This window comes from Strix uralensis, chromosome 10 (assembly GCF_047716275.1).
Source record: "Strix uralensis isolate ZFMK-TIS-50842 chromosome 10, bStrUra1, whole genome shotgun sequence".
Classification (NCBI taxonomy): Eukaryota; Metazoa; Chordata; class Aves; order Strigiformes; family Strigidae; genus Strix; species Strix uralensis.
The window spans coordinates 6836896-6855809 of record NC_133981.1 but is presented as its reverse complement, the minus strand read 5'-3'; the positions used below and the strand labels follow the sequence as shown (position 1 = coordinate 6855809).

Sequence of the window (18914 nt, the reverse complement as noted above, 5' to 3'; positions counted from 1 at the left end):
TTGTAAGCCCAGATGAAAACGCTCAACTAAATATGACCCCAATCAGTTCAAACATTTGCAAGTTACAGAACTGTGGCCAAAAGAAAAGTCCCACTTCTGCCAAAAAAATACTTAATTTTAAAAAAATGTAATTTTACAGGTAGTTAATTTTTAATGCAGACAGGTGTCTTTTTGGTGTTTAGAACCTGTCCTTTATTGGGCAAGAGATATTGGAAAATGGATAGCTATGGAGAGCTTGTGGAAACTTGTTTTGGAATGAATAAAACTGCAATTGTAGCCCTCGGTAATTTTTTTGTGTGCTTACGAATGGCTTTGTGTGGAGAACGGAGGGGAAAAGGTTGCCTTTACAGCCACGATGCATTCCAGGTATGAGCTTTCCAACTATAAATTGTCTTAATTCCCTTCTGATACGTGTTTTTGGAGTTTCAGAGAGGACAGTTGCATTCTGTGGGTATGACAGAGACAGGGCACTTGTGTTTGACCAGGTCCCATTGATTTCAGGTGAGCACTGACTGGATCAGGGTTTTGTTGCTTTAGTGGGGCTATAGATTGTGCTTTTGGAGGAAGGAGGAGGAGGGTCTTCAGTTCTAATGCTGCTGTATAGTGGCCTCTCACCAGTGCTATAGTTTGGTTCAAGCCACTTGCTACCAGATTTCCTGAGTTGTTCCAGGAGATAAGCATTCTCTGACGTGGGGGATAATCAATCAGTTCATTTATAATGCATGCTCATCATTTGGGCTTTAATTTGTTTATCTGTTGTGTTACTAATTTGATGGGAAAGATTTCTTTAATGTATGCATATGGTTGTTTGTATAAAGAACTGTTGCTCTGATCCTGGTAGCTGGCAGCACTGACCCCTCAGGACAGCACTCTTCACTCTGGAAATACCTCAGTCTTGTAAATAAGGAATTTGCTTAACACTAGCTAGAGATTTAAAAGAACACAGACTCCTCTTGCCTGTCTCTTGAACCGATTAAGTATCTTGGCTTCGTTTTGTTGCTTTACTACATACAAAATAGATCCTGACAAACTTCTGAAGGGGTAGGTTGGATTCTTCCAGTCTTGGAGACATCCAGATGCTTTAAACATCATCTTAAAAGGTACTGCATTGTTAAAGTTGAAGTTATAGCTGTGATGGAGGAATTACTGAATGAAACATTCTTTGCTTGTCTTGGGAGATCAGACTAGATTACAATACTGGTGTTTTCTTGTGGAAAAGATTGTTTCTTTTGGATTGTTCTGAACTTGAGTCGTAATAGCAAAAAATCCTCATGCATCACAAGAGGCCTGTCTCCTAGTTTAACCTCCTCAGCTGGTGTAAATCACTGCGGCCTTTTTTTATGTGAGGTCAGTTTTGGATAAGCATATTTATTCATATCAAGCTGCTGAATGTTTTGAGGTTCATCTATGACTAACTGAAAGTCTTTAAAAATAGACCAGACATCAGAAAGCTCTTGAAATGTTTTGTGATATAATGTCTACTTCAAATAGTCTCAATTGACTCTTATAGTTGGTTCATTTTAATGGATTTTTATCCTCTTTTCTTTCCGTGATCAAAACAAATGCAGCTCACCTCTGATATGAGGTCAGACAGGCGCTTGATGAGATTTGCTAATGCTAATTTGCTAATGGTTATAATAACAGGCATGGACCCACCTGACGTAAAAGGCCTCCTTTGCACTCACCCCCGCCCATCGAGGTCACCTGCTTGTGTAGGGACAGGCCGGGGCAGCTTTTGGACTCTGACACATAGTGGGAGTCTATTATCAGCTATATAGAGTGACGTTTGGTGCATGGGTCCTGTTACCTGTTGAAGAAGGGCTAATAAAGACTCAGTGAGGGGCCACAAGACCTCATATAGAACACCTTTTTTAGATGAGGTTCCCGTTTAAGCATACCATTTGTCTACTGAGGTTGTGTTGTTTTGAGGATCCTCGTGTCTGGGCTTTTTGGTCCTTGAGAATTTGGTGCCTATATTGGGATGCTGCTTAAACAAGGCTTGTGCTAATGGAACTTGGATCTGAGCTTGTCAGTTCTGGGTTTTTCCTTATTAGAAATCTGCACCAATTCAAACTATAGGTAACTCACATCATTGGGATGCAAGACATAAAGGAGACACATACTGAACAGTTTTAGATGAATATGAGGGACAGACTGTCCAGAGCCACCCGCACCTACAGAGGTCCCAATACATGAGATGTTACTTTTTTTTTTTTTTTTTCCTTCTTCTTTTCTTTGTATAGGGGCGAAAAGGCTTCTCTTAAGTTGAAATTCAGTTACGTTCTTCTTCATTAATTTAAACCATTTCATGGGGTGGACAATTTGAAGTGGAAACTAAATGCAGGAATGTCATTGAGTCCTACACTGGGCAAGTAGATTATGGACAACATACATAGGCCTGAAAAAATTTAATTTTAAAAATTTTGTTATCTTAGGGGGGTACAAAACAATGTAAAAGATGTGGGGCCACGCTCGCAGCTGGCATAGATCAGCATAGCACCATGGATTTAAGGGTAGCAACACTGATTTCTGCTAGGTGAGATACTGGCCTTTAATCTGTCATCAATTTAATAAAATTGAGCTGCTCTAATTACCACGATGTCTGTCAGAAATATGTTTGCCTGAAATGATAAAGCTGAGTTGGATCCTGGAGCCCACACAAGTCAGCAAACACTGTGCAAATCTGAGTTAAACCATTTGTTTGCCCACTTAAGGAGAGGTTGTCCACGGTCATGGTATGTGTGGAAAGACAGCGGGGGAGTGAGAGGAACAACTGAAACATATGGCCAAAGTGAGCTGTCTCTTTATTCCAATGCTTCAGGATAAGACAAGCTGTTGAACCGAAGAGAAGGCTTCTTTATATATATATATATATACTATATTTCAAGATTAAAACTGGAAGAAATGCGGTACCACTGATCTCGCATATATGTTTGAATGAAGGTATAGCAAACTGTTAAACTGAAAGCAGGGAAAAAAGCCCCCAAGCCCAACCTCCCCAAATCCATAATAGCTGCATCATTATGTAAAAGAAAACAGCAATTCCCCCACCAAAGTGTCCATAAACTGAAACCTTATCAATACTTCCAGATGCTCACTGACTTTATGATACTGTTAAGTTTAATTGTGCTGATATAATGGATTGTATTTGCATGGAACAAAGTCTTTTCAGAATCAAGTTTGGGGAGCATGTAGGCACAGGAAAGGGGTGACATAAATTGAGACATTCTCTTCACTGCATCTTAGCTGTTAGTTTTAACCTTGTGTTTCTTGAAGAAAAATGTGAAAGTGGCATTTTCTCAGTATTTGTGGCCTCCTGAGTGGTCAAATTTGAGAACTTTCTGTATTGCAGCTGTACTTGCTGCAATTTATGCCCTTGCAGTGGCAGTTCATTTTGTTTTTAGTAAGGAACATCAGTTTATTATTTAACTTTAGGCCAACAGTTATAATTCTGAGCTGTATTCCTTGGGCTGATTCTCCCCCAGTCAGTAGAAAGTGGAGTTTTACTATTAGTTTCAGGGTGAATAGAGAAGCCAACATTCACTGGGTCTGAAAATCCCAATTTGTGATGAATCCAGGGAGAAGCTTGGGGCCTGTCCTTGAAGTCCTCTATCAGCAAAGGCTTTCCATCCCCAAAACCTAATATTTGCAGGTTTTATCAGCTGTCCTACCAGGACAAATTCATCTTGTCCATTCCTGTCATTAATTCAATACATCTCCTTTGTTTTATAAAATGTGGCCACCCACAAATTTTGAGGTAGTAGTAACATTTGATAGCATCAGATAATTTTTAAGAAATTCAGGAAGAAAACACCACTATTCTCTTCCTCCCTCCCCCAGAAAACTCAGACACCTACAGGGATTTCTTATCTCCAAACCAAGATACTGCCTTAGAGCCAGGAATGAAAAATACATAGATTTTTGTCATTTTTTTTAGTTACATGTATAAATAAAGATACCAGTATGACAACAGGTGGCTGTAGTACGGCTTGCCGTGAGTAACACCAAGCGCCTGTGCCCTGGCTTTGCCTTGGCAGTACCTTCTGAAATGTCCACAATGAAGAATGCAAAAGTCAGAAAAATCACGTTGTCGTTGTAGCACGGTCAACATCCCAGGTCAGAGACAGCAATCCTGTTCTCAGTGCAAGGGAAGAGCCTCCTATGACAGCCAGGAATTTAAGAGCATATCTTCCAGTCCCCCAAAGCTGCAGATGTTTTGCAAGATGTATGGATACTTCTTTCCACTGAATTTTTGTTTGGTTTAAGGTGATGCTTTTCTGTCTGAAAGTGTTGTAAACATGACCTCACGTGACGATATTAAAGGAATTGCCTTTCATGTAATATAAAATACAAGAGAATCTTTTGTGGAAAACATATATTATTATTTTCAAACTGAAAAGCAGGGTTGTGATAATTTTTAAGTGGGAATAATGGAAAGTATGAATTCTCCTACTTATTTGCACATGCAAGTATTGACAAGACCAAAAATCATAATGTGTATTTTGGCTTCTGCTGTCAGTTTGATGTCTTGTGTGCTTTTAATAAACATTCATTGACCTGCATTCTCATTAAATAGGCATATTTATGTTTTAGCGCTCAGTTGGGAAGGAAGAATTGCAACTGTTATTTTATAATGGAGAAATTTGTTTGGCATCAGTGCATATGCAAAACAGAGTTCTGCTTTTGGAAAGTATTGACTAAGAGATCAGCTATTGCAATGAATTTGAATAGAATAATACAAACAAATGAAGAATCTAATTGAAGGACAAAGACAATTTTGTACAGTCTATATTGGGATTGCTGTCCTGTCTCACTTAAAAGAATGCATTTTCTTCTTTTATGTTCTCCTGGTGGTCCAGCTATAGTTACTTTCTGACTTACCTGGTATCAATATTCTGCAAAGTACTTTGGGAGTTGTAGTTCACCAAGCACGTTTTTACCTACCTCCAGATGTATAGTATAATCTTTCAGTTCACATGCTGGCTGACAGAGCCATGCTATTTCATTTAGCTCTGTTGGAGTGTATTCATTGCTTTTTGATTGGCTTTCAGTTGCAAATCGTGCCTTGAAGTACTCTTTATTCTGTGTTTGTTGTACCACATAGGACTACGATGAGCAATTTTTCTGATGACAATAGTTTCACAAATTCAGCAGCCAGGGAAACATGCAGATCACTGTGGTTATGTACCCACCAAATCTTTTCTTTAGAGTTATGCTGTTCATTTTTGCAAAAGAGTGGAGCAACTTTGTTCAGTATTTTCTCTTTTTGGATATATAGGAGAGAATGAAATACGTAGGCTAACTAGCTTGTATAGAGCCAGGGGTGCCTCACAGAGAATCAGTGAAAACAGTGGGGTTTCTTTCCATGTTACTCTTTGAGGGCTTTCAGCTGAGACAATTTTTTCTATGCATCATATATACGATATTTATGCTGTATTACATAAGTATTTTTAGAAGTTGATGGAGTGCTGGCATTGGCCAACAGCTTTTACCAATTCTAGCACCATCACCTGCCAATTCCTTCCTGGAATTGTGTTCCTGCATCCTGCTTCAACTATTCTGCTCAGTGTTTCAATTTTTTTTTTTTCATCTTGCCTCCCTGAAGTGATACTTGCTGTCAGAAATCTAGACCTACATCAGTCCTGGTTCAGCCTGAGTGTGTGTATGTATAAATATAATATATGTGTTTATTTTTTCCATTATTTTGAAAGATTCTTGAAAGTGTTTCTGGGAAGTGCATAGCTCTCCACTTTTCTTTCTCTGGGTGAAGTATTCCCTTTTATTACCATAAGAAAATCTTTAGCTCTTCTCCATTACTGTGTCATTTAGTCATTATAGGCAGATGAGTTTATCTTCCAAAAAGTGCCTTAAAGATGTTAAAGTGATAGCATTACAATTTAAAACCCTTCTGACACTGTCTATTCCACTAGAGCACTAAATCTTGTGTTCACACGCGAATGAAAACCAAATAAAGCTTTCACTTGCTTGACAATTGTTGCAAAATATAAGAAAATGTTCACACTTTGGTATAGTAATGACTGTGTCATCTCAGTGAAGTTCAAAGAACAAACCCTTTTATGAACATAGACAACATTTACTTTTGAGATCCATTGCTATGTCCTAGACTTTTGTGGCAAAAAATTAACACAGGATTTCGTAGTTACCATGCCATTTACCACAGCGTCACTTAAATGAAGGTTGGGGTTTTTTTTTTGTCTGCTGTGCATGATGGTGTAGCTGGCAGCTGCATGGCGCCATTTAGGAGGGAAGTAAGAACTGGTGTATCTGTAGTTTCATCTCTAAGTGCCAAAGCTGTAATGAAAGCTGTACAGCAGATGAAGTTTCACAAAAGCAAGATCTCTTCCAGAGCATCACAGTCTTGAAAATAGAGCAAAATTTCATGGTTGAAATGCCACCATCAGGATTCAAAGTGTCCTCTGTTCTTTTCTTCCAGGTAGATTAAAAACTAATAACTCTGCATGCTAGTTAATTCTCTAATATGTGGTGATGAAGAGGGGATAATACTTGTTTTCTCTTTATTTTTTTCTCCTGTAGTTTCTGAAATCTGAGTTTCCGTAGGGTTTTGTGTATGTTCACATGTAATTGATGCTGTGAGAAACCTAGTCCAAGACCTACAGCTCTGTAATAAGAGAGGAACAACTGCTGAGTACTACTTGCCTTTTTAATTATTGCTTCAATCATGGGTACTCAGCATTTGTAATGGTAATCGATACAATAATCAAGGCATAACTAGGAATCATTGAGCAGAGCAAAATCCATCACATTTACTTAGCCTTCATGACCCTTGGAGAAAAATACCTGGTTTTTACTGAATTCAGTAAAATGGTATCATGTATCCATGATAATTAAGGTAAAACTGGGTAAGAAGAGGCAACTTCTGATGCCAGATGCAGTCTTCTCCCACCCTGTCTCTCAAGGCAGAGGATGCCCAGCCAGCAATGTAACGAGTATTTTATAGGGTACATTTAAGCTCAAGGGACTTGATGGGGTTTCCTCCCTCCATGTGCTGTTCCAGGGGAATGAGTAGGGTATTCCTGGTCAGGGGGCTGTTGAGCCCAGTCAGACTTGGGGGCAAGCTGGCAGTTTTCAAACTCAAAGGAAGGTCCCTTACCTTCTGCCTCTGCTTATCATCCTTGCAAGGCCAAGCTCTTGCTCTCGCTTTATCTGCACAGGTATTAATCACATACATCCCACCCTTCCTGAGTCTGGGACCTGCCTGTGCCTGGGACCTGCCTGCAGCTTTGAGCAGGACTTGTGCAAGCTGCCTATCTTCTCTGCATGGACTTTGCTGAAGCTGCAGCTCGGTCCTGCAGGTTTGTTCCTCTGCTCTTCCCATCCCACATGTGTAAAATCCTGATCAGACCATGATTTGCAACATGGTGTGGGGACCACTGACCTCTCAGGCACTTCTGTTTGCAGATTCTGGGCTATAGGTTCCAAAAAATGAAAAGATCTCTTTGGGAATTAATACGAGAGTCCTAATGAACCTGGATCTGTACGTCCTTTCTCATTTTTCCATTGCCTAAGTCTATTAGCCATACGGTAGCATTTGATTTGCCATATATTTGTTGTTACTGGTGTGGGGCAACTGACAAGTGATTTATTTTTCAGACTTCAGGAAGGATGTTGTCTTCCTTGAAAACCATTTCAGTATCTCTCCACAGAGACAAAAATAAAATGAAGGGGTCAATTCCTACGGCAGTTATTTTGTAGTAGCTCAGATTACTTACATGGCCAGTGAACTTTCATTGCTTGTTTGATTTGGATTGCATTGTATGAACTGAAACAAAAAACACATCCAGGCTGCTTTGGAGTCAAAGAATTCTGCTATCAGTTCAATCTGTTTTTCTTGTTGTTGTTTCCATGTAATGAAAAGATAAATATGCAAACATATTTACTTCATTAATTTTAAACAGTGCCAGGAAAAAAGCTCTGTCTAGGGATGGTGGAAAAATATTGTGAAAATTAGCTCTACATATTTTGCTTTTAGTCAACTCTGTTAATTAGGATCAAAGTACTGCAATTTTTAAAAGTTCTCACTGCTTCTTCCCACACACTTCTATATTTCAAAAAGATGCAGTTGACTAAGTCTGAGATTGTCAGTAAAGCCTGTAGGAATTGAGGGTTCATTTGCTAATGGCTGGGTACCAGCACCCCCAAGGCCACCGAAAATAGCAGGATTAGATATGGAGTAAGGTCAGGTTGGGCTGCCTGTCCCTTGGGGTGTCCTCGGGGATGGGAATGGGGCAACTGTTTTCCTACCCATCCTCCTTGCAGGTTCTTTTCTGTGGGTGGGTTGGTTGTGTGTGGTTTCATCTTAGCTCTGATAAGACAAGCGCTGTGAGATAGCTGCTTTTACGGGTGTGAAAACTTCTCTATTTGCCTTGTGATTAGCAATGGGATATTTGGAGGAAGAAGGAAAAAATGAATAATAAACTGGGTTGGTGCTTTCCACCAGTAGGTTGCAGTTTTCCAAATGAGCTCAATACCAAATGAAGTCCAGAAGGTGGTTGTTGTCGGAAAAGGAAACTGAGGCACAGAAAGGTGATGTGCAATCCCCCAAATCCCCAGCAGGTTGGGGACAGAGCTGCCACACCGGAGTCATCACACATGGAGGTGGTCACACTGTTTCATCTGGCTTTCCCCTCAAGCATGAAAACATTTCAATTTTAAGCAGGCACATAGTTGTAGAAGGACGTTGAGTCAGCTTAAAAATCATGCTGAGATAAGTAATTTACCTTTATTTGCACTGATAACACTTAAAAATCTAAATATTATTATGTAAATGCTATGTAACTGTTTATAAATCTGACATAATTGTATACAATGGGCATAGATCTGGCCTAATTTAATCACATTGGAAAAGTGGCAGGAGGTTGATTTTGCCCTTGTTGCGGAAGTGTGAGCTCTTTTCCCTCTGCTGAGAAGCTCTTGGCACTCCGCTGGTCCATTCTCAGACAAACCTTGCCTTGTAATTCACGGCGGTTGGGTGAGTTATTGAATGCATCAAATACACGTTTTCCTGACTCAAATGACTGACAGCAACATAGCCAAATGGGTCATGGGTGAAGGATCGTTATTACCTAACCGTAGGTGCCTTGGAGCAGGAATCAGTCTCATTATTCTTTGTTAGTACAGCATCTTCCAGAAAGTGGACCTGGTCTGGAGTTTGGCGATAAAACAAATCTTACTGCAGGTTCTTACTGCTCTGTACTCACTTCCTTGGCTGTTGTATGCAACTGGCTGCAGAGCTGTAATGGCAGCAGAGACCAAGAGCACAGACAGACTTCATTTTGACAATGAGATGATGGAAAGGGTCTGGCTTTAGTGCCAGAAATTGTCCTCCTTTGCATCTCTTGAAACTTCACAGTTATTTGAACTGATCGTGTGTTTCACTTTACAAACGGCTGACGCTGTTGTCCCCCGCCTTTCTTGGGACACTTAGTGGTGATCTAATCTGTCTGGACACGCGTGGCAGCTACCAGCCTTCTCTTGTCTTGTTCTTGCTTCTAATAACCGTCTTGGGCATAGTTGCTGATACAAAGCACTGTGGCATGTTGTTTTTTTGAGGGTGGGGGGGTGTTTGGTGTCTGACAGATGATTTTCTTGAAAAGTGCACAGCTATTTGGTTAACTTTTAAATAAAATTCAAAATCAATCCATTTCTGTCTTTGGGTACAGTTTAACGGGAGGCCTGTAGTGGGCTGGTCTGTGGCATTAATCATTGCAGTTTTCTGCAGTGAAGCTGGGATGCCTTTGTATTCAGGCAGAGAATTTCTAGGTGCAGGGGGAGATTTGAGGGTGATTCAACCTGCATTATAATCAGCGGGCCGTGCGTGCCTCCCGTCCACATCTCGCTTGTGAAATTCTCCTCGCTCCTGGGGTCGCTGGCCTGGAGAGCACGGCCGAGGCTTCTTGGCTGACAGCACACTGAGTGTTCAGGAGCCACGGGTCCAGTGCTTGGTTGCTAGATTTTAGGAAAATAACCTCCCTTCCTCTGTGTCCCTTTGTGCTTGTCTTTTTTTAATAAGTATGAATGCTGTTGTTTGATTCTTGTATAAAGTGTATTGAATTCCAAAGAGTCCATGCTCTATTTAAGGGCTTGCTATTACTTGTTATTTCACCAAAGTGTAAACAAAAGGAATGAGCTATTTAGTGCTTGATGTTTGGTAACAGAACTGAGGAAAATTACCTTTAGGTTGAAATAATAACAGAAAGAATAAATATGTATTGCATGTTCCTAACTAATAAAACTTAGACATGTGGTTTCTAATCCTCATCCCGATCTCTCCTGTGTTTCAATTAATAAGACTAGCTTCTATCACAGGATATTAGTTTAAGACAGAATTAGAAGAACCAGTTGCAGGTGGGTCATCAGTCAGTCTGTGATAACACAGGGTGAGCGGTCAGCCTGTGCCTTCTGAGTAGTTTGCAGCTCCTGAGCAGTTCAAGCGTGCTGAATTGCAGTGTACAATGGCCAGTTGAGAGGGCATGGATACTGGGAATAATTCAAATCCCCAGCAAGGAGAGGGGAGTTAGCGGGGGGCTGGCTGCTGAGGCTGGCAAGTCTGCTGGGGACCATGGGCAGGTTTGGGCTGGCTCTGTGGCACTAAGGAGCATAAGACACATCATGCCTCTGAACTGCTGATGGGACGTGTCTTGTGGCATGTGTTGTTCGATACATACTTCACAGGTTTGCAAAGCTTAGTTGTTGGCAGTGGCATCTAGAAAGTCTAGTTGCGTTGTACCAAAGCAATGTGTAAACCTGCATTGGAAACCATTGCCTTTATGTGGACCTGGTGAGCAAAGTGTGAAGTTGTAGGCATCAGTTGGAAACAAGGAGCTGAGGAGGGGGCAGTGAGGGAGCTTGGAAAGCAAAGTAGTTCCCTGATTCATCTGTGCTCAGGGATGTATACCCACTCATGTGTGAAGGATCTCAAAATCCTGCTGAGAAGGAGATGTTCTCCTTGGCCGGGGAAACTCATGTGGCTTTCAGCAGTGCAGCTTGCAAGGCTGCAATGTTCATGGAAAGAGAGACAGCACTCACCTTGCGGGAATGCGCTGAGCTTCTGGTGCCTGCGATCACATAGGTCCAAAAGGGCAGAGCATCTGCAACTGGATCACCAGGATTGCAAGCTTTTTTTTTTTTTTTTTTTTTTAAATTTTTGTTGATTGAGCTCTGTGCAGATGAGTAGATTGCTGCCAGGTGTCCTTTACTTATCAGAAGCATCATGATAGTCTGAAATTAATGAGATTTTAGAGCTGGTCTGAATGGACAGCTCATCTTGGCAGACTGGAGGCTGTGATCTGAATTGCACTGGTTTAGGTTTAAGTCTAGCCTCCTACAGCACAACTTTGCAGTGGTCATTAGAGTGAAATAGTTGAAAATGGAATAAATTGCATCAAGTGGATCCTTTGATGTCAATCGGCTGCATGTCTGAGCCTGGCTTACGTTAACAGCTAGTGTCAGGAGGACGTAAGGAAGGCAGCATTCCCATGGGTCCGTGGATGGAGGAGCTTCTTGTGTGTAATGAAGTGAGTTGTGGCTGTGGCTGTCGCTTTTTAAAATGCTTGGTTTATTCTTCTGTTTGTTTATTTTTAAAGAAGACATGAAGATGGGGGAGAAGTGAGGACAGCTTTGTATTCCTCCTGTATTTGTCAGCTCACGTCTTTCTAAAAATGTCAGACTTAAATTTTAATGTTTCAGTATTGCAGGGAAAATTGTATCCTGATCATTTTGTCTGCAGGGTTTCCCCTAGAGTTTGCATCACCTGATTTTGATTTAAAATTATCCTTTTCTTAGGCCAGTAAAGAAATAGCAAGGACCAGAATTACAGCTGCGGTAAATCTGTATAGCTCCCTTGGTGGGGAGCAGCCAAGCGCTGGGTTGTTAGTGTGGATGGTGCACACGTACCCGTGTCCTGCCAGACCATAAAGCTAGCCATAATTTTCCAATCCTGGAACACTGAATCAATGCTAGGAAAATGATGTAAGGCATAAGAAAGTACAAACCTCCCTCCTACCACAGGCATTTGTCGGAGTTCCCCTGGGGTCTTGAGGACTCCAGGGAATGGTCTCTTGGCTCAGTGCCCCTTTGCTCTCATGCTCTCCTGAACATTTCCAGTGTTTCCATCTTCAGTCCAAAACCAGCACTGCTGTGCTTAGGACTCATCTCTTTCAGAGGGAAATCCAGTTGGTCCATTACCTGTGGCCAGCCCAGATGCTTTCTCCTTTGCACTTGTATAAATCTGTGTGGCTGCACTGAGAGCAAGGCCACCTCCACCCCTGAACTTAAGGGCATTGCTTTACATCCAAGTATCAATTTCTGTATTACCAGTGTCAGTTTTCCTTATGTTAAAGAAACATTAAGCACCATTAACATAATCATACATGTCACTGGCAGCGAACATACCTTCAGAGGTGCCTCAGCTGAGCGCAATGTGAGCTGCCCTCCAGCTACGCAGAACAAAAGGTTGTGTGTTAACAATATTAATGGCTGCACGAAACCAGTGCAGATGAAATCAGGCTTACTTTTAATCAGTCTTCAGGGGTTTCATGTGCTGAGGCTATTTGTTTATAGCGGAGGCCAGATTGTGCCAGAATCTATTAAGCACTGGAAAACTGATCACTCCTTTTTTTCCTCATTCCTAATGCAAGAAAAAGAGACACTCCATGGCAGGGAAACAAACCTGAAATGCTACTTTGCAGAGCATCTCTGCAGTCTGAGTGAGGCTGGGATACTGTGATGAAACTGTAAAAGGTCATTTTAGCATCATTGATTCTACTTACATCTATAAACATCAAAGATAAATGCTGTCTGTGTGGTGCTCCAGAGGAATGCTCTTACTCTTCAGGGGGCTGTGTGTCTCGTAAGGGTGACAAAGGGGTTTTCAGGTATAGGTAAATATAGCATCTCATAATTTGCTTGTGGATTGTATACTGGTAAAATACTAGTCATTGACCAGTTGGGTGAAACACTTCTCTGGTTCAGTACAGCAAGCACTGTTTCCTGTAACAGAAAGTTTTATTTGGTAGAAAGGTTGTCATCTCGCTGTTTTGTGATTTTTTTTTTTAAAGTGTTGTTTACTATATATCAACTAGAATCTGCATAACTGTGATACTTTATAGTATGAGGGATATCTTTTAAAGATTATTTTTATTATACAAGTCTATGGAGAAGTTTGAAAATGGAAAGTTTTAATTTTGTAACACTTTAAGAATTTTCATGTTTCTGCTATTGTAAAACAAACAAAAAATTCACATTGAAATGTACAAGTGTACCAGAAGTCCAAGTGAAAGTTTTGTACTGGACTTTTTCAAAACTAGACATTTCCAAGATCTATATTCGGTATGCTTCCATTTATCTGTAAAAATATTGCTGTTCAGAGGAAGTCACTAGAATACATGCTCCCAGACATTCTATGTAAAAGCACAAGTAATATCAAAACATTGTGGGTTGGGGTTTTTTTGTTGTTTTGTTTTGGGTTTTTTTAAGCTGATAATAGTTCTGCAGTCTTACCTGCCTGGGCTCAGTATCAGAGGAACTCATTGAAATTTTAGGTTTGGTTTATACAGTGCAGATAAACTGATCTGTTCCTAAAGTCAATGAATACAAAGAAAAAAGCAGTGCATAACAATGCACATAGTTGATTACAGTTTCCAGACAACAGTGAATATTACTTTTCAGAATTGTGCCTCATTCATGTATCTTTGTGTAGTATCCTGAAAAAAGGAAGATCTATTCTGCAAGGACACACACACGTATTCCTTCTTTAGCAAGAGTATGGATGTGAAGGACCAGCTTACAAATGAAACAATGAACTGAGATCTTCCTCTCTTTGAGATGTTTGTACTATATTGATCAGGCCTTTACCTTCTTCCTTCCTCTCCCGCCCTGCCTGAAATAAATAAGTATAGTGAAGTAAGTGTCAATTTAGTCTGAGAGAAGTTGGGAACCAACCAGTTGTGCTGCCAGCCAGCTTCAAAGGGTGAAAGCTGTTTTTTCCTCCTGCAACACAGAAACTTGTGGATAATGAGATCCAACTGTTTTTCTCTGAAGTCACATTTTCAGGCTCCTTTAAGGTTGCCTCTGTGTTTTTCTCCTCCCTTTGTTGCTTTCTACAGAGTCTCGGCCAACTCCAGATCTACATGGTGAGCATTAGCATTTCGGCAGGAGATTGAGAATGCAGAGGCCCTTGTGTTATCTGCAGCCGTTGCTGGTCTGAGGGGGTGCTGCAGGGATGCTGAGCATCAGGGCTTCTGAGACCCCTGGAGAGAAAGATCTCAAGGGATTTTATGAGAACTAGATTGCATTTCCTTAACAAGTGATCAAATACGCAGGGAAAAAGTGTAAAGTCACTGCTTCAAATTATTTTTAAGAAATATTAAGTTAAATCCTAGTAATGCTCTAAGGTGTCTTTTAGGAATCAAATGGGACAGTAAAGAATGGACTTTCCTTTTCACCTATTCAAGGTGATGAATTGGGCCCTTTTTTTCCCTAATGTCCCACATCCTGCTGCCATCAAGGACAATGACAAACTCCTGTTGACTAAAATGGGAGAAAGTTTGGCCTTTTATCAAGGCTAAATTCCAATTAAGCCTGAAAAATAGGTCTTCTGCTAACTGTGCTTTGCACTGTGGGTATCACACCTGGCCTGCATATCTTTGTATTGTGCATACTCAGTCTTTTCTTCCTTCGTGAATTTTCACCAGCTTTGCCCCTGTGCTCTGGGCACCTGGAGTCTCTCTGAGACACTGAGCAGTGGATCTTGCTGAAAAGGTGGGGGAAGATGAGGATGCTCCCTCCTGCAAGGTGCCAGCTGATCACCAGGAGAGGCACTGAGGGTGCAACATCCTTCACCTCTCCCGCAGTCATGTTGATTGTGCTCATATTTGCCAAACAAAGCGGAAGGGAAGTGCTTCATGTCCTTCTGCTCAGGACTAAAGCTGTCCCCCATGCTTTTGGGAGGATGTGCTTGACCCTACCCAGGCCGTGTACTGCCCACAGTGTGCTGCCCCGGCTGCTTGCATCGTTATGTGAGCAGCATCAGGTTTGATGGCAGCATAGACTGCCCTTTACCATGGATCCTGGATCATACTTCCATATGGGAAGAGGGACAGCAATGTGCCGAGCTTATTAAATACTCTGTAATGCAATCCCGAAGTGACCTCAATCCTGCCTCTTGCTTCCTTTCACCTTTCAGGCAAGGGATGTAATGAGTGAGCAGAGATGAGCGAAGGGGCAGTGCCAAACCACCCCACTCAGACAGGAGCAAATTAAAGATAACAGCTTATTGCAGAGTCTGGAGATTCCGGCAGGCAGAGGAACAGCTTTACCTTTCAGGATTGCCGAAGGTCCTGCTCCCTCCCTGCCTCTCCAGTTCATGTTTTTGTGTTTAATTTCTTCCCCCAAGTTTCAAATGAATTTATAACCGATTCCAAGAGCTTTCCACAGTTCAGTCTTACCTTTATTGAGATGTTTCTTACTGCCTACAGTCACATTTGGACAGTGGTCGTGATTAAAGCTTCATTTGCTTTTGGGTATTGCCAGCATTACAACATTATGAAGCTGGGAATGGCATAGGAGGCATGAGGTTTGTTTCTTTTCTTTTTCATTCTTTATTATTCTTTTTTTCCCCCTTCTACTTTTTATTCTCTTCTCTCTTTTCTTAAGCCTCTGAGGAATTTCGGGAGTAAGTTCAAGCTTTTCTTTCAGAGCCATAAAAACACTGAGCTCCTTTCCCTTTTTAGAAAAGGAAGAAGGTTTTATGGAGTTTTCTGTTTGTGTGGTTTGTGTGTGATGGCTCCAGGAACCAGGATCTTAAGCCAACTACACACTGGGTGATGTTGTGCCATGATGTGTCTCTTTTAACCTATTTTTGGATAAACCTGCTTTTTTATAAGCATCAAATACCTTATCAGTGTTTACCTTTGGTTTATGTGGATGGCTTACTCTAACTCCTAGTTAAGTGCAAATGCTGGTGTGAAGTAGGCAGCCGTCAGCGATCAGCCAGATTGTTTGGAGAACTCTTCCAATTAACTGTGCTACTTTGTGAAGGGAGAGTTTAGATAACCAAGAGAAAGTGTTTATAGGAGATATATATATATATATATATGCATGTGTGTGTGTATTTATAGCACCCCTCCATATACATATTTGCTTCCTATGTTGGAGGGGAGGAAAAGGGCACTGTTAGTCCTAAAGATACATTAGGGTGCAGGGGGGAGAGAGAAGGTCTTATTCCTTCTCTCCTTTGTGCAATGATAGAAAAATAGAATGGCTTTTATAAATGTTTCTTCTTCGTGTTTGACCCTGTGGGTCCCACTCAGGAGAGTATTTAAGAGGCATACGCCTTTTGTGTGCCCTGTCCACCAGGTTTCCTCCCCACTCCCAAGGATGGCAGACAGTGCGTGCCGTCTGCCACTTTATTAGAGCTTTATTTCAATGTGTGTGTTTATTTCTGTGTGCATATTTTAAGACGGTTCATGATGGAAAAAGGAGGAGAAAAAAGGGGCTTGTCACATTTTCTTTTTTAAAACAACAAAATTGAAAATCCATGGCTTTGTACAGACCAAGGATGCGCTGACTGTGGTCGGCATCTCTCCATGACTGTATCAGGCTTCATTCAGGGTCTCTGTCTGATGCTTTGTGCTTATTAGAAGTCTGAATGACACTTCATTTCAGAGTGACACTTCATTTTCAAAACGAAGGTGGTTTGGAAGATACTACCCATCTTCAGATCTTTGCATTTGGTTTATTTTTAATTTTTTTCCCTCCTTAGGCATAAAAAAGGAAGGGGAAAAAAAAAGAAAAAGCTTTTCCCTTTAAAGTAAACCCATTCTTAGGCTTTGCCTTTTTACCCAGATCTCAGCGCCCTGCCCGGGTGAAGCGAGAGGTCCAGTCAGCGTTTGCCCGCGCTGGTGATTGTCAGGATCATGTGGTTTGCTCCGTGGGTGCTGTGAGAGCCGTGTTTATCCAGGGCCATGTGGAGGTGGGCGGGTGCCTACCCGGGGACAGGGGGACAGGAGAAGCCGGGCTCGCACAACAGCCACTCTGTGAATAGCCCACATTGACTGAACTGTCTAACCGGACTAATTTGCTGTGCCTGTGGGCTTGATAAAAGAAGCAGCTGCTGGTAAGGGCTTGCTCAGATGCATGTAGATGAGACTGTGGACTGCCAGAAGGATCCAAGCAGATTTTTTTCTTCCTTGCTGCATTTCTTCTGGAATCCCTACCTCCGGCTCCCGTGAAGTTGCATTGATCAGGTAAACTATTTTAGTTCTTCCCTGCCTTTCATGCTTGCTGGCCAGCGTGCCTGCCCGCTGGATGGATAACTGAAGGAACGGGCTGTGCTGCAGGGGTGGCAGGAACAGCTCCCTTTAGAGCAGACACACATTTTCACTGCTCCCTGCAAGCTGGCAGTCGTGAGGCTTTGAAAATTGTGCAGCCATGTTACACAGCCACAATTATTTCCCTTCCTCCCCCTCTCCTCCCCATTTAATTTTGCTGTAATCTAAATAAGGCTAAATCTGGTATTTCTCGTTTGCATCTGTCGATGCACCAGCCAGCCATGTTTTTCTATGATTATGTACACTGTGCGGGTCTTGCTGGGAATGCAAAGATGTTTGCTGTCCTTTTGGTGTCAGGCCCTTTACATCTTCTCCTGGAAAAAAAAATAATCGGAAAATATCTGTAGCATGCTGCATGAATTTTTGTGAGCGCTGGGGAAGCGGGCTAACGGGCTTATTTGGAAGCAGGGAGGAGATGAGAACTGAAGGCTCCCCACATCCTCTCACCCAGCAAATTTGATTGTTTGTATGAAGATAGGTGTTGCCCCATATTAATCCCCCCCAGTCACTACCCCCTCCCACATTTGCATCTATTTTTTAAGTGTTGATTGAATAAAGCTATGGCTCAGCTGGAGAAATGAAGAAGAAAAAAGGATGAAAAGGATGGCCTTTTGTGTTGAGATCTTTTGTGCGGCTCACCCACCCCCCTACAGCTTCCCGGGGTAGTACCAGCAGCCTTTAGTTTAACTGGCTGCTGCCCGCAAAAACAGCCTTGCAGAATTTGGGGGTGGGGGGAGCAGGGGGCAGGGGGGTAAGTGTGGGAGCTCAGATGTGTCTGCTTGCAGTGTGAGAGAGATGTTAAATGGGATTGAGAATCTGCAGACTGGAAAATGCTGCACAATTTAACGGAAAGGGTATTACCTGCAGGGATTAACCCTATTTACTGACAATCTCTTCTCTTTCTGCTTCTTCACTTCACACTTGCTGTGTAATAGCTGCTGAGTTTCTGCAGTAAGAGCCTGGGTGCTTTGGAGCACAGTAGTGATTTTACCTGACATGCTTAAAAAATGTCCTGTAAATGCCTTACAACCCAAGTGTTTCACTTGTCGAAGCGTTAGAAGGTGGTGTTGTCCCTCCCTGCAAGACGTGTTAATGGGCAGGTTACATCTTGTGAACCCCTGCCAGTGAGTTTAGAATTCACTCACGATGAATATTTTGACACTTTTCCACACTTGAAGCACTCCCATCCCAAACGTATCTTTGCGCAGTCGTTTCTGTTAAGTATTGCCGCTTTTGGGGTCAAGGATGGTTTGCTGTTGTGGGATTGATGGTTCCTGTGGTCCCTGTTACTGGAGGTGCTAGATCTCTGAAAGAGCCCTGGCATCCCCTTTTGCATGAGAAGGTGCTATTTTATCCACACACACACATAGATAGATAGATAGATAGATAGATAGATAGATAGATAGGGGGATTTTAAGCTGGTCCTTGCCTGCATTGAAGAGTGAAGCTTCTCTTTAATATTAGACCTTAGTTTTAGACTTTGCTGTTTTACAGACCTAGGAGAGCACAATACCTTTAGCACACTCACCCACCAGAGACTGGAGC

At 41.8% G+C, this 18914-nt stretch overlaps 1 protein-coding gene across 26 annotated transcripts in view; it reads left to right on the top strand.

Moving 5' to 3' along the window:
* Nucleotides 1-18914, top strand: part of MAGI1 (membrane associated guanylate kinase, WW and PDZ domain containing 1) — a 355964-nt gene that overhangs the window by 207340 nt on the left and 129710 nt on the right. The window contains exon 1 of one of the 26 annotated variants that reach the window (XM_074879074.1): nt 17091-17285. The exons of the other annotated variants lie outside the window; for them this stretch is intronic. The gene's annotated coding sequence lies outside the window, so the exon portion shown is untranslated. Of the gene's footprint in view, nt 1-17090; nt 17286-18914 lie in introns of those variants that run through there. 26 annotated transcript variants of the gene reach the window in all.